The 15,286-nt window shown below is 44.2% G+C and overlaps 1 protein-coding gene across 2 annotated transcripts in view; it reads left to right on the forward strand.

Annotated features, from left to right (window-relative positions):
• Positions 1–226: 226 nt before the first annotated feature.
• The window catches only part of LOC306891712 (NLR family CARD domain-containing protein 3-like), a 32,051-nt gene continuing 16,991 nt past the window's right edge, over positions 227–15,286 (forward strand). Inside the window, exons 1-2 of one of the 2 annotated variants that reach the window (XM_079452191.1) lie at positions 274–334; positions 3,093–3,163. The gene's annotated coding sequence lies outside the window, so the exon portion shown is untranslated. Of the gene's footprint in view, positions 335–3,092; positions 3,164–15,286 lie in introns of both variants that reach the window. The other variant, XM_079452190.1, reaches the window with a different exon arrangement.

Genomic DNA, 15,286 nt, shown 5'->3' on the forward strand with positions numbered 1-15,286 from the left:
CGAGTGACGTGTCGTTGAGTAAAGTCTCCAGTAGAGGTCGCCAACGCCTCACGATGCTATTGATGTTTCGATTGCGTCATAGATTTACTTTACATACGCGCTTGTTTATAAAATGATTCATATTTCAACCATTTAAAGTCGCTCATTACTATACAAACAGCTAAAAATACGTCATCAAGACAAAAAAAAGTAAGTGGAGTAAAAAATTCTCGAAGAAGAAGAAGAAGGCTCCTCCTCCGTCATTACATGTAACAGTGTGAAAGTGAAACTGTTACAGCTGAAGACATTTTACAGTGAGAAGAATCGCCATTTTTATTACAGATAAGAAAATACTGTGAGTATCACATTTATTCAGTAGATTCAATCGCCTGTTTTACTTCATTTACATCGCGTTTATTGTTGTGTGTTGTTTTTTGTATTAGCACCTATTGAACTATTGCTCCTGTGTGACATATCGCTCATTGCTCCCTGAATTCTTCATAAGTCGCTTTGGATAAAATCATCTGCTAAATGACTAAATGTAAATGTTATTCTTGTCATTAGGAAGCGTGTTTATAAACAGTAATATGTGACTTGTTTGCCGATTCTACTGTGAAAATACTCGATATAATGTCAAAGTGAAAGTGAAAGTGGAAAGATTCGTTCCTTTCTGGCAACAGTCCAAGTCCGCCGCTTCCATCACGCGCTGTGTGTAGAGCACCAAGTGCTGAGGGGGCTACAAACACAAAACAACACAACTCACAACACAACACAACTCACAAAACGCAAACATGGAGAAGCTAAGTGGGAGCGCTAATCGGAAATTTAAAAGGGAGAAGGATATCAGGAACGCAGACAATTTAAAATATAGACCGAAAATAGGCAATTTATTTACGCTAGTAAACGTTAGCAACTAGTCTGCTAGGCACCGCCCGTCAACGAGGACAGCTCAGGGACCCGTTTCAATAAGGAGGTTCAAGCAACACTGAGTTAAAATATGAACTCTGAGTTGATTTACTCAGATAATCGCTACTCTTGAGTTTTCTGTTTCAGAACAGCTGGTTTCAATGAGTTTAATCCACTCTGAGTAAGTTCACTCAAGGTTACGCGTGTTCATCGCGGCTTTAAAAAGCCATCATCAATTGAGCGAAGATAACACGATTCACCATGGCAACACCACGTGACAAAAAGCGCTCCGTTTATTTCTCGCCAATAGAATAGGAGGCACTATATATATATATATATATATATATATACCAGTGGTGTGCGGTGGACTTAAAAAATGAGGAGGCAGATTTCTACCCATGTAATTTTTGTTCATCTCTGTACTATTAACAAGTGCGTTTGTCAGTCATTTCAGTGTTTATGTGTGAAAAATTCCTTTTAATTACTACAAGTTCATTACAGTATGTACTTATGATTTTTGTAGTTTTATATTTTCCCTGCTTTGGGAAAAGGTACATCAACACCACCTTCATCTTCCTCTGGTACTATATTTCCTATATAAGAATTACATCATTACCAGGGCCAGACGGAATCTGCAGACTTTTTTTGTTAATTCTGCGCAGATTTTTTTTCTTAATCTGCCGAATAGTTTTTATATTGTTTGAAATATGTTATAAATTGAAAAAAGGTTTTAAAATAAATTTGTTAAAAGATTTGAGAGAATGGGCCTTTAAACTTTACAAAATAAAAGCATTTACAAATCAGCTGTCAAAATTGATTTTTGTAGTTGTAGTTTTGTAGCAATTAAACCTAAATAAAAACGTTATCAACATGTTTTATAAACACCATTATTGAATATAGACCTACTTGTTTATTTATAATATACATTTAACATGCAGAATGACATATTTTTATAATGATAATCATACATGTAAATGCTGTTCACAGCTTTAAACTATGACGATCTCAGTCGTGTTTTTGACTACTTTAATGGATCTTTCAGTGTAACTGTCTCAGCACATGAGATGAAGAAGAAAGGAATTAATGTGGAAAAAAAATAAGCGCTTTAACAAACTTGTTCGCTCATTGCATTATTGTGTGTGAGTTTGCTGCGTCTGATTACGCAGCGCTTCTTAAACCCAAGTTTTATGTGTGTAGGCTAAGATTGCTTTAATCAACAAAAACATGCAATACGAACACGACAACCATATCGTGTGGACATTTATATAGACAGATTGCTTCATTAGTGGTTTTTACTTTTGCTTTGCGTGAGGTAAAATTCGCTTGTTCTGTAGCATATTTTAGAAACGATCACGATCTATAAGATTCGCTTGAGAAGTAGACTGTGGGTGTCTTTGGAATCGATCACGCCATAAAACCATCAGATTGAAACACTACACAGCAGAGTACTTGATGCTTACTCTTCCGCGGAAATATGGTCCGCGGACGCGCGCATTACGTCTGGCCCTGATCATTACCAATAGCATCAATTTAATTATTAGCAGTCCCAGAAATACTCAAAGCATTTAAGAGATCAAATCAAATAGATGTGACTACTTTAAACTTGCTCTTATCCTGAGCAAAGCCTGATCACAAGCAAACGTTTTTGAACAAATCTGAACCACGTAATATTCTGTCAACAATCGATAACTCCTCTGCCTCCGCCATCTCCGACACGAATCCTAAACTCCGATTAATACAACTAATAAAACCATTTAATTAACGTTCAATCTAATTTAGCGCCCGCAGTTTAAAATGAATGACGAAGACGAGCAGGAAGGCGGGATCTCGCTGATGAGTTAATCCAATCATAGCCCGTTGGAGGCATTGCCTCCTCTCACGTGACTTTTCTCCATTCTTTTCAATTACCCCCACTCAAACTCACGGCACGCTTTAGGGGTTATATGTAAAGTCAATGAGCTCAGAGGAGGCAAGAGAAACGCTGCCTCCCTTTGGATTTCTTTCGAGCGGGGTCGCTGTTTCACACTGTTTTATACGCTGATTGATCTCATATTTCGCTTAATACATTCTATCCGCTGTCCTATTTTATTTCTGAACTGTTAACAATATTCTCATTCGATTATTTTCGAGGGGGAGGGGAGTCACCGCCTCCCTTGCCTCCTCGGAGGAAACGCCCCTGATATATACCTACGATTTTTGTCATGTAGGTGCAATCCTTCTGCAATAAAAAGAACATGGCAGCAGCTGAAAATGAAATATAAAAACATCCTTCAGTCCGGTGAGTTTAAATGCTCTTGCTAGTAGGATGAGAAATGTTTGATATATTTAACAAACTGGCCTTGAAAGTTATGAGGACATGAGAACCGAGCACTGTGGCTGTAGAAGACAGAAAACTGGCCATGCTCGCCCCTGCTCCAGCTATGTGTAACGGAGGCCAGCTAGTGAAGAGCTGTGCAGTGTGTAAGCCTCACTCCCCGACCAACAGAGACGCTCTACTGACAGACGCAATAGGGACTGCGGTCGTTAGGCTCCTCGTTAGAGCGCCCGTCTCTCATTCGGACCGATGACGGTTTGAAGCTCGCGCAGAACGGGGCGAGTGGGACCTTTTGAATGTGCACCCAATCACAATGAGAAATCCTAAAGGGTATTTGAATTATTATCTAATTCCAGAGGTGGCAGCAAGACCACATTTATTTGATCAGCCTGATTCAGATAGACGTTCACCATTCACCTGCAGTCCTATGAAACTCCTCTTTGATGGCTCTCAAAGGAAACTTAACACACATGTATAAAAAGTGCTTGAGAGCGATGCACACTTTTCTTACTGCTCTACATACAGTTGCCTTGCTAACGTGTTCTGCATCCCCCGTGTTATATAGAAAGCTTCCATTAGCAAAGAAACGTAACAGAGAATCTGCTCAGATGTAAGAGCGCGACCACGACGGGTGAGGTTTGTGATGTAAGGATGAAGCAGAGTGTGGATATATTTAATGGACTGTAAAGAAAAACGGCATCGCTCAAATAAAGAATCCTCCGGATATGATAAAACATCCAAACGGGGCTTCACCATATATGCTCTCCCGACGTAAATTTAACTCTCTCTGAATGAACGGACGTCTGTGTAACTTGTGCGCGATTAAGGAAAACGAATGAATAAACAAACGGCGAAGGCAATTTCAACACCGCTCGCGCTTCGAAAAGGGGCGGAGATTGTAACAAACCTCGGGTTAGTGGAATAAAACCTGCTCCCGACCAGGTTAGGTTCACAGAGTAGGTTACTATGGTTACTCACTCTAAGTATAAGATACCTTGATTTCTGAAACAGGCTTGACTTACCCCGCGGTCACGGGTTTGATATACCTCGCGTTCTGAAACTGAAAACCCAGAGTATCCTGTTTTCTGGGACCCGTTTCAATAAGGAGGTTCAAGCAACACTGAGTTAAAATATGAACTCTGAGTTGATTTACTCAGATAACCGCTACTCTGAGTTTTCTGTTTCAGAACAGCTGGTTTCAATCAGTTAAATCCACTCTGAGTAAGTTCACCCGAGGTTACTCGTGTTCACCGCGGCTTTAAAAAGCCATCATCAATTGAGCGAAGATAACACGATTCACCATGGCAACGCCACGTGACAAAAAGCGCTCCGTTTATTTCTCGCCAGTCGAATTGGAGGAACTATATATATATATATATATGTAACCCCCTCGCTCTATGCGTGCTCGCTAGCCTCTAGCACCGCCGCTGTTACTCTGCGCTGTGTGTGTGTTCGTGGGTGGTGGTAGAGAGAGACGCGGACACAGAGGGGTTCCGGATCGTGGCTTGGCCTGTTTATTTCACAGCACGGCATCTGTAGCGTTGACAAGAATAACTCAACTTAAGTTTATCCAATAAAGTAAATTCGATGCACATTAAATTTCACAACAACCTCTCGTTGTTACACAATCATACCTAGCTTAGCATCAACCACCCCGTATTAATCAAACTCAAAAGATAAGACAAAAAAACAAACATTTTAACTCCCCACATTACTCCGCTTTTAGTTTAGAACACAAAATATCTAAATAGACAGAACTTAAGAGTGATAACAAAGATTCTTTAAATATAAATTTCCGCTACTATTAACACGTCTTACCTGTAGCGTTGACAAGAATAACTGAAGAAAATCAACGCTACGGTACATCAAGAGGCTCAAAAACATTACTAAAAGAAAAACACACTTGTATCTGCCGTAACACAACAGTGTCATAGCGACATCTTGTGGGCAATCCAGAACGCTGCCCTACATCCACCCCTTCTTTAAGTGATGGTGTCCCAGCCATCAAATTAACAAAAACTCAAGCGTGGTCTGATCTATGACAATCAAAACAATAAATGTATAGTGCACAGTGTGTGTAAATTGTGTGTGTGAGGTAGCTAACTGTTATCAGGGTGCATGCAGCATGGCTCTGCGAATGTTCTTCAGTTCCTATTATTTTTAGCCTTTAGCCACACCTTTCTCCCTCTTTCTATCTTTTGGAGGTCACTCTCCAGCTCCAGAACTTGGGATTCGAGTGAGAGTTTAATCGGGGGATGCCGGTTTCTTTTTGGGTTTCTCATTAGAGGGATGGTCACTTGAGTGGAGGTGGTCCCCTTTCCGGTCATAACCACTCTCTCTCTGTCATCCGTTTCTTCTTTCCACATGTCAGCCCCTTCTGTGCTTATTTGCTCCCCCTCTTCATCGTCTGCTCCAACCAGGGCTCTGTCTACAGCCTCCTCTGAACCATCACTCTCTGTTACCTCTTCGCCTTTCCATTCAATTCCTGCCCCACTTATCTCATCCTCTGACTCTCCATTTTTTACGATATCTCCTTCCTCCCGCTCCACTGGAAGAAACATACACTGTGTCAAGAGGTTTCTATGCAACACTCTCTCTGGTCCTCCATTCTCTGGCCGCACCACATACACAGGCAAACCTGGTTGCTTCTTGACCACAACATATGGGCGTGCCTCCCAACGATCTCTCAACTTCTGCTTCCCCTCCACATGACAGACCTTGACTAAGACTCTATCTCCTGGACTGAAGTCTTCACTCTTAGCTCTTTTGTCATAATACTTTTTCTGTTGTCCTTTCGCCAGCTGAGATGTCTGATTAGCCAGGGCATAGGCCTGCATCAGGGAGTCATACAGGGTCTGGACGTATTCGCTGTATTCACTCGGCTGGTCCGTTTTGGGGGACCCGAAGACGAGGTCCACTGGAAGCCTTGGATGCCTGCCGAACATGAGGTAGTAAGGGCTGTATCCAGTAGAGTCATGTCGCGAGCAGTTGTATGCATGTGTCATGGCATCCACATACTCATGCCACCGGGGCTTCAGGCGCGGCTCCAGTGTTCCCAGCATGTTCATTAGGGTACGGTTGAATCTTTCAGTGGTCCCGTTGCCCTGTGGGTGGTAGGGTGTGGTGTGGGTTTTAGTGATCCCAGTGCACTTGCATAACTCCTTTACAATTGCGCTTTCAAAATTACGACCTTGATCAGCGTGTAACCTTGCAGGGAATCCAAACCGACAGAAGAAATTCTTCCATAAGACCCTGGCTACTGTTCCTGCCTTCTGGTCCCTGGTGGGGTAGGCCTGCGCATAGCGAGAAAAGTGGTCTGTAACAATGAGCACATTCTCTATACCACCCTTGGATTTCTCCAGCATCAAGAAGTCCACACAGACCAGCTCCATGGGGGCACTGGTATGGATACTGACAAGGGGGGCCCTGACGTTGGCTGTGGGAGTTTTCCTAAGGCAGCACCTTTCACACTGTTCGCACCAAGCCTTGATCTCCTGGAACATTCTTGGCCAGTAAAATCTTTCTCTTATCATCTGCAGTGTCCTCTCGAATCCCAGATGCCCTGAATCATTGTGAAGGGCTATTTTGATGGTTTCACGCAGCTTTTCAGGCAGTATTAGTTGCTCCACCAACCCTTTTTTAAAGTCTCTGATGCTACGGTACAGGATTCCTTCTTTTACTACAAGCCTCCTCCACTCTTTTAAGAGGAGACCCCCCGTGGCTCCCACTTTTATCCTCTCGCTGTGGCTTGGTTTGTGGTTTCTGCTTTTAAAGTGGAGGATGGGACCGATTACTCTGTCTTCCTTCTGCCCCGCTCGAAGCTCCTGTATGGTCATAGCAGGCAGTGCCTCCATCCCCACATCCACATACACTTCACTGGCCTCCTGACCGCTTTCAGGTTCCTCTTTGCCAGCTGTATCCTCGCCTGAGAGCTCCTCAGGCTCCTGGGTGATTTGTGCCTCCTCATGTCTCAGTCCACCAGTCCTCAACTGCTGCGGGCATGACTGCAGGGTCTCCGCCACCACCTGGTTGGACATACGTGATAGAGCATCAGCGTTAGAGTTATCCTGCCCCCTCCGATACTGGATGTCAAAGTCAAATATGGACAGATGAGAAACCCAACGCTGACCTGTGGCGTCTAGTTTGGCTGAGGTCATTACATACTTCAGAGGGTTGTTGTCCGTCAGAACAGAGAACTTGCGCCCATAGAGGTGGTCATGGAACTTATCCGTCACGGCCCACTTGAGAGCAAGGAACTCAAGCTTGTGTGCTGGATATCTTGTCTCAGGTGGGCTTAGGCCTCTGCTCGCATACGCAATGACCCTTTCCACCCCATCTTGGACCTGTACTAACACCGCACCAAGCCCTACTCCTGAGGCATCAGTCTGCAGCATAAAGGGCTGACTGTAGTCCGGATACCCTAACACTGGAGCGTTTATCAGTTTTTCTTTTAGAGACTGAAAGGCCTCTTCGCATTCAGCAGTCCACAGAAATGGCTGGTCAGGCCCCGGGCTTTTCTGGGTCCCTCTTTTCTTCTTTTTAGGGTCACCAGAGGTAAGGCGGTATAACGGAGCAGCCATGTTCGAGTAGCTCTTCACGTACCTCCTATAATAACCCGAAAAACCCCAAAACCGCAGCACCTCCATACGATTAGTAGGCCTCACCCAATCCTTGACCTTGTTGATCTTCTCTGGGTCTGTCCTGATGCCCTGTGCAGACACCAAGTGACCCAAGTATTGCACTTCCTTCCTCACAAGCTGACACTTGGACGGCTTTAGTTTCAAGCCATGCTCCCTAAGCCTATCGAAAGTCAGCTGCAGCCTCTCCAAATGTTCAGTAAAGGACTTAGAGAAAATGATGATGTCGTCCAGGTAAATAAGGAGATGGGTGAAATTTAAGTCTCCAAAACAGGACGTCATCAGTCTTTGAAATGTGGAGGGTGCGTTTTGTAGCCCAAACGGCATCCTATTGGCCTCAAACAGCCCCATGGGAGTGCTGAATGCTGTCTTGTGCTTGTCTTGTTCCGCAACCTCCACCTGCCAGTATCCAGATGTTAGGGCAAGGGTGGAGAAGTATTTTGCTTGTCCTAAAGCCTCTAGAGCCTCCTCTATCCTTGGCAGTGGGAATGCATCTCTGGTGCCGCAGGAGTTGAGCTTCCTGTAGTCAATACACAATCGGAGTGACCCATCTTTCTTGGTCACGACCACCACAGGAGATGCATACGGACTTTTACTGGGTCGAATTACTCCTGCTGTCTCCATTTCCATCAATAACCGCCTCACATCTTGCCACTGGGAAGGGGGTATTTTGCGGTATGGCAGTCGGAAAGGCCTCGGGTCAACCAGGGGAATCTCATGGTGTACTGTTGTGGTGTGACCATAGTCCATACGATGTTGGGAGAACACATCTGCATTCTGGTCCAGCATTTCCCGAAGCAGCGCACGTTGGTCCTCACTTTCCACCGCTGCTTCACTAAGGTCAACCCCACAGCTAGTCACTACTTGGTCCAGACTGAGACATGCCCCTCTGCTCCCAGCTTCGCTATACTTTTTATCTGGAAACTCTACCACCTTGTCCACCAGGACTGCATTGGCCAGACTTGTGTGTCGTCTGATCGTAATGACTCGCTGGGAAAGATTCATCACTCTAACTGGAGCACAACCTCTTTTTACATTAGCAAGCACTTTGGCCACCAAGACCTCCTGGGGGAGTTGCGAGGGGTGATGGGCTTCAATCAAGGCTGTATAAATCTTCCTTTGAGGACCAGCTTTAATCCTACACATTAAGTCCATCTCTTTCCCACTAGGGAGGCGTATTGTACGACCAGTGTATACAGCAGGACCCACAACATCATGCATTTCACTTTGCTTGGCGCTTCCCACCTTCAGTAAAGCCGTGTACCACTCTGGATGCTTCTCCTTGACCTGGTGTAGATACTCTGAACCATAAGCTGCTTGAAGGTGGGTTCGCGAGGCTCGAATGACATTGGTTCCCACCAGCAGGGGGACTGAAGAACGATAGTCAGAATCAGGAACAACAAAGGTAGGTACTGCTTTGAATTCTTTCCCCAGCACTTTCAGGTCGATGTGCAGAACACCACGGTAGGGTACGATCTGACCTGCTGCACCCTCTATTGGTATCTTAGAAGACTGTAACTTCTGCTTCAGTAAAGCTGGGTGGCTCTGCCAGTAGTTGTGCGTAATACTGGTGATCTGCGATCCAGAGTCAATGAGAGCCTTGCATGTCTTTCCATTGACTTCCACTTCCCCTTCGTTCCTGGGGCCTACTAGGGGTGTTTCCCCTAGTTCAGTGTGAATCCTCTTCACAGGTGGGTGGGGTCCTTGCTGCGTACCCATGGATGCCCCGGCTGCCATGGGCACTAAGCGTTTAAATTTTGAGCAGAGTGCTTGCGTCCTTCAGCAGGGGTCTTAGGCCGCTGGGCTTCAGCTTGGCTTGGATCCAGAAGCACTGCCCTGCACACTCTGGCTGTGTGGCCTGGCTCTCCACACCGGTAACAGACAAAGCTTATACCCTGGCTTGCTGTTCCCTTTGCTGGCTGAACTGCTAATGGGGAGGCAAGGGGTGGAGAGGCCATTCTCATTTCTAGTTGGGATAGCTTAGTCATTTGTTCTTCCTGAATGAGGGCTAGTTTCTTTACCATTTCTGTCAACTCTGACATTTCCGATGTGTGGTTTGGCCTATCCAGTTTGCTGTGTCCACCCCCTCCTGATGTTACGTGCACCTGAGCATACGTTTTCTTTGCTTTACTCTGCATCTGGAACTTCTTAGTTTCTCTGGCGTAATTTCGGAGTCTAATCGGCTGGGCTGGATATGTTGATGTAACTGGAATGGGCCCGGGTGGCTGCTGTTCATCTGGCATCTCAACAAAACTATGATGTGTAGGGCTTTGCCAAAGCGTGGCTCCTGATGGCCCAAGACCACTGCGTTTGCGAACAGAGGCATCCACTGACCTTTCCACCTGGCCACCTGTTCTTGCATCTGGGCTGTCTTCGAAACAGAGTGGCGGTACCTGCCCTGAGGCCCCAGTGCCTGGCGGCCTTGTTGCATGGGCTGGTGTCATGTACTGGCCAGCATAGAGCAGGTTCATTGGGGGTGGTGGAGCATGGCGTTCAAAGGGCAATGGTAGGTTATTTGAGGGATGCTCAGCTGGCGGTAGGAGGTTGGGTTCGTTACATGAGGAACTATGCAAGTTTTTAGTTGAGTTTGCATAGGTTTGCGACATTGTAGGATGTAAAATTGTATTTATTATGTGCAAGTAGGTTAAATGGCAGTGTATTTGGATTGTAAGGAGATGTAATGTCAAAAGTTTCAATCTCGTACAAAAAACAAGAAAAAAAAAATATATATATTACTAATAAACCATCAAATATTTCTTACATAACAGCGAATCACTTCAATTATAACAACAAAACATGTTCAGATTCCCATCAGGCTGTAAAGGATATAGCAGTGACTGCGTGGCATCCGCGAAATCACCAGTTTGGTTAAGAATTCAGTCTGTCCATAATAGAGTTCAGCACACAAACCCCTGGCTGTAGAAATCTTTTCGGCTTCAGTCTAGTGGTGCCACGATCCGGGTCACGGCACCAAAGATGTCACCCCCTCGCTCTATGCGTGCTCGCTAGCCTCTAGCACCGCCGCTGTTACTCTGCGCTGTGTGTGTGTTCGTGGGTGGTGGTAGAGAGAGACGCGGACACAGAGGGGTTCCGGATCGTGGCTTGGCCTGTTTATTTCACAGCACGGCATCTGTAGCGTTGACAAGAATAACTCAACTTAAGTTTATCCAATAAAGTAAATTCGATGCACATTAAATTTCACAACAACCTCTCGTTGTTACACAATCATACCTAGCTTAGCATCAACCACCCCGTATTAATCAAACTCAAAAGATAAGACAAAAAAACAAACATTTTAACTCCCCACATTACTCCGCTTTTAGTTTAGAACACAAAATATCTAAATAGACAGAACTTAAGAGTGATAACAAAGATTCTTTAAATATAAATTTCCGCTACTATTAACACGTCTTACCTGTAGCGTTGACAAGAATAACTGAAGAAAATCAACGCTACGGTACATCAAGAGGCTCAAAAACATTACTAAAAGAAAAACCCACTTGTATCTGCCGTAACACAACAGTGTCATAGCGACATCTTGTGGGCAATCCAGAACGCTGCCCTACATCTATATTATGTATATCGTATCGTATATGTATAAACATATATACCTACGATTTTTGTCATGTAGGTGCAATCCTTCTGCAATAAAAAGAACGTGGCAGCAGCTGGAAATGAAATATAAAAACATCATTCAGTCCGGTGAGTTTAAATGCTCTTGGTAGTAGGATGCCTGACTGGGAAATGTTTGATATATTTAATAAACTGGCCTTGAAAGTTATGAGGATATGAGAACCGAGCACTGTGGCTATAGAAGACAAAAAACTGGCCATGCTTGCCCCTGCTCCAGCTATGTGTAATGGAGGCCAGCTAGAGATGCTCTAGCGACAGACGCAATAGGGACTGTGGTCGTTAGGCTCGTGGTTAGAGCGCCCGTCTCTCGTTCTGACCGACGGCAGTTCGAAGCCTGCGCAGAGCGGGGCGAGTGGGACCTTTTAAATGTGCACCCAATCACATTGGGAAATCCTAAAGGGTATTTGAATTATTAGAGGTGGCAGCAAGAGCACATTTATTTGATCAGCTTATTCAGAAAGACGTTCACCATTCACCTGCAGTCCTATGAAACTCCTCTTTGATGGCTCTCACAGGAAACTTAACACAAATGTATGTAAAGTGCTTGAGAGTGATGCACACTTTTCTTACTGCTCTGCATACAGTTGCCTTGCTAACGTGTTCTGCATCCCCGGTGTTATAAAGAAAGCTTCCGTTAGCAAAGACACATAAGGCCATACAGAGAATCTGCTCAGATGTAAGAGCGCAGCCACGACGAGTGAGGTTTGTGATGTAAGGATGAAGCAGATTATGAATATATTTAATGGACTGTAAAGAAAAACTGTGCCTCTCAAATAAAGAATCCTCCGGATATGATAAAACATCCAAACGTGGCTTCACCATATACTCTCCCGACGTAAATGTAACTCTCTCTGAATGAATGCAGCTTCCTCGTCTACGGGTTCCTGAATAAACGGACATTTAATGTCTGTGTTACGAACTTGTGCGCGATTAAGGAAAACGAATGAAAAAACGAACGGCGAAGGCAATTTCAACACCGCTCGCGCTTCTAAAGGGGGCGGAGATTGTAACAAACCTCGGGTTAGTGGAATAAAACCTGCTCCTGACCAGGTTAGGTTCACAGAGTAGGTTACTATGGTTACTCACTCTAAGTATAAGATACCTTGATTTCTGAAACTGGCTTGACTTACCCCGCGGTCACGGGTTTGATATACCTCGCGTTCTGAAACTGAAAACCCAGAGTATCCCGTTTTCTGGGGTTAACTTACACTGAGTTTGCTCTTACCCTGCTTTCTGAAACGGGTCCCTGGGGTTAACTAACACTGAGTTTGCACTTACCCTGCTTTCTGAAACGGGTCCCAGCTAGCCAGAACATTTCTTCACTTCCGGCTCGAGCTAATGTTCACAGCCCCGAGAGCGAAGAGCCCCAGCAGCATCTTCAACCGAAGACCCGGATTCTGCTGCGAGTGCGATCAGTGAGTGAAGCGGTGATGAGTCTCGAGTCTAACCGCATCTGAACCGCTCGAGTCTGCGAGCAGCACCTGTTTCACATTCAAAGTCCAGAGAAATGCTCGTGTGAGATGTGTTTGCCAAATGAAATCAAGCATTTCAAATGTATACATGCTCTTCCCCATTATTTTGGATTGAAATTGTGTATTGTGCCAGATTATTTAGCATTTATATTTGTCTCGTCTAATTGAGATAAATTGACAGATTTCCAAATGTTTATATTGCACTAAAATGTTTAACCCTTGTCTGTCTTGTTGAACTGTGATGTGAAAGGTTGTTTTCTGTTTTAAAACAAGTTCAAAAGAGTTTAGGAGCAGATGATACTGCATTTGATCAATTTATTTCTTGTGGTGGATCCATGAAAATTTGTTTGTTTATTGTTGTAGCGAGAAAACAGCAGATTTCTGATTGTGGTGATGCGATTGCCTGACCCACCTATGTTTGAGGAAATGGTACGGTCCGGGGGTATAAAGGTAGATAGGACTGGCATGTCACACAGGTGTGTCCTATAGGGCTTCCGGGAGTACCTTTATTTCCGGTGGGTTGGGCTACACGTCCAAGAGGTAAGAGCTACCAGTGGCAGTTAAAGTGTTGATATTTAATGTCAAACAGGGTAAATGGAGATGCATTTAAATTACAGTGTGGTTGAGGAGTACTGCGGGCATTTGTGAATGGCCATGTATTTTCGAGAGCCATTAGTGAAGTCCGCGTCAAGTGCGTGGTGCATTACGGGTCATTAGCTGCAGGTGTGTTACTCATTTTCACGTATAGGGTTGTGGGAATGTATTTTCCCTCTAAATTCATTTGCTTGTTATATTTTTGCAGTGACTTTGGGTGTTGGAGGTGTTGCAGCAGGCTGAACCGACGCCAGTTCGCAGGCTGATACCGGCGCTATTTGGGGCTGTGATTCTCCCTTATGGACTAGCGCTATCGTACCTGCATGTATAACGACTGCTTGAACTGGAGTGTTTTCCGAGATAGACAGTGCCACTATTGTTCGCACTGATTCGTCCAACTTACCATTTCTCCTACCTGACTGCCTAGTGGATTCCTGAACCGGGTTGTTTCCAGACCCGTTACTTTTAGTGCGACGCTTAATTTACCTTCCACTTTCATTTCACTGCGTAGCGGATGCATGAAGCTGACTGTTCCGGACCGAAGTGGACAGTCCGTAGAGTCGTGTTTATTTCCGTTTTTGCTCTTTCACTCGTTGCCGTGCCTGGGACAGCGTCTTTGTCCCGGTTGGTGTGGAGGATCTATTCCCATTTAGCTGGCAGTTATTTCCAGTGTATAATAACCATTTAGTGTCTGTCGACGTGCTTCGATATCGCGTTCTGCGTGTCTATAGGCACGACATTTGGCTCTCTTTCTCGGAGGACTGGTGATTACCGGACTAGCTATTATTATCGATGTCATTTTGGGCGTAACTTGTTTTGTTTAAATTGATTTTGTTTAATTCGTTTTGTTTAAAATTTATTTTGTTTAATTCGTTTTGTTTAAGTGATTTTGTTTACTTCGTTTTGCCTAAGTGATTTGGTTTTGTTTAAGTGATTTTGTTTACTTCGTTTTGCTTAAGTGATTTGGTTTAATTTGTTTTGCTTAAGTGATTTGGTTTAATTTGTTTTGTGTAAGTGATTTGGTTTACTTCGTTTTGCTTAAGTGATTTTGTTTACTTCGTTTTGCTTAAGTGATTTTGTTTACTTCGTTTGTTTTGTTTAAGTGATTTGGTTTAATTTGTTTTGTTTAAGTGATTTGGTTTAATTTGTTTTGTGTAAGTGATTTTGGGATTGAGTTTATTAATTTTCTTTTCGTTCCAGAATTAGGGGGAATTAGTCGCGGTCGAGATCCTCTGTATGTGGTGCTGTGGTTGACTTGTTTGTAGTGTCCACAATATCGAAACATTTGGCGTGTGGTGACGTGAGTGAGCACAACGGTTGTCGGATCAATCAGACGACTTTCCCCAATTCTGGGTTGGACGTTTTAAGTGTGTGTATGCTTTGTACGAAGATGATGGCCTGTTTCTTTTAATGACTTTAATTAAATGTGATTTTGTATTTTAGATGGTGTGTGTGAAATAAATTGTTTACCAGCTTCCCTTTTGTCTGCTACCTGTCTCAGCCAATAACGAACCTGTGAGCTTTTGGTGATTTACTTAATTTTGGGTCCCTGGCCCTATCCGGGGTGGCGTAGTCGGCTCATGCTTTGATTAATCTCCTTTCACCGTATGCCATCGCCACATTTGGCGTAGTCGGCAGGGTCTTGGCTGTTGTACGGGTACAGACGTAGGGATTTGTATTTTTTTTTCACACATATATATATTTTCTTTCTTCTACTTGACCATATGGTGGAGACGCGTCTGGTGATTACC

This window comes from Barbatula barbatula (genome assembly GCF_947034865.1).
Source record: "Barbatula barbatula genome assembly, chromosome: 3".
In the NCBI taxonomy this organism is placed as follows: Eukaryota; Metazoa; Chordata; class Actinopteri; order Cypriniformes; family Nemacheilidae; genus Barbatula; species Barbatula barbatula.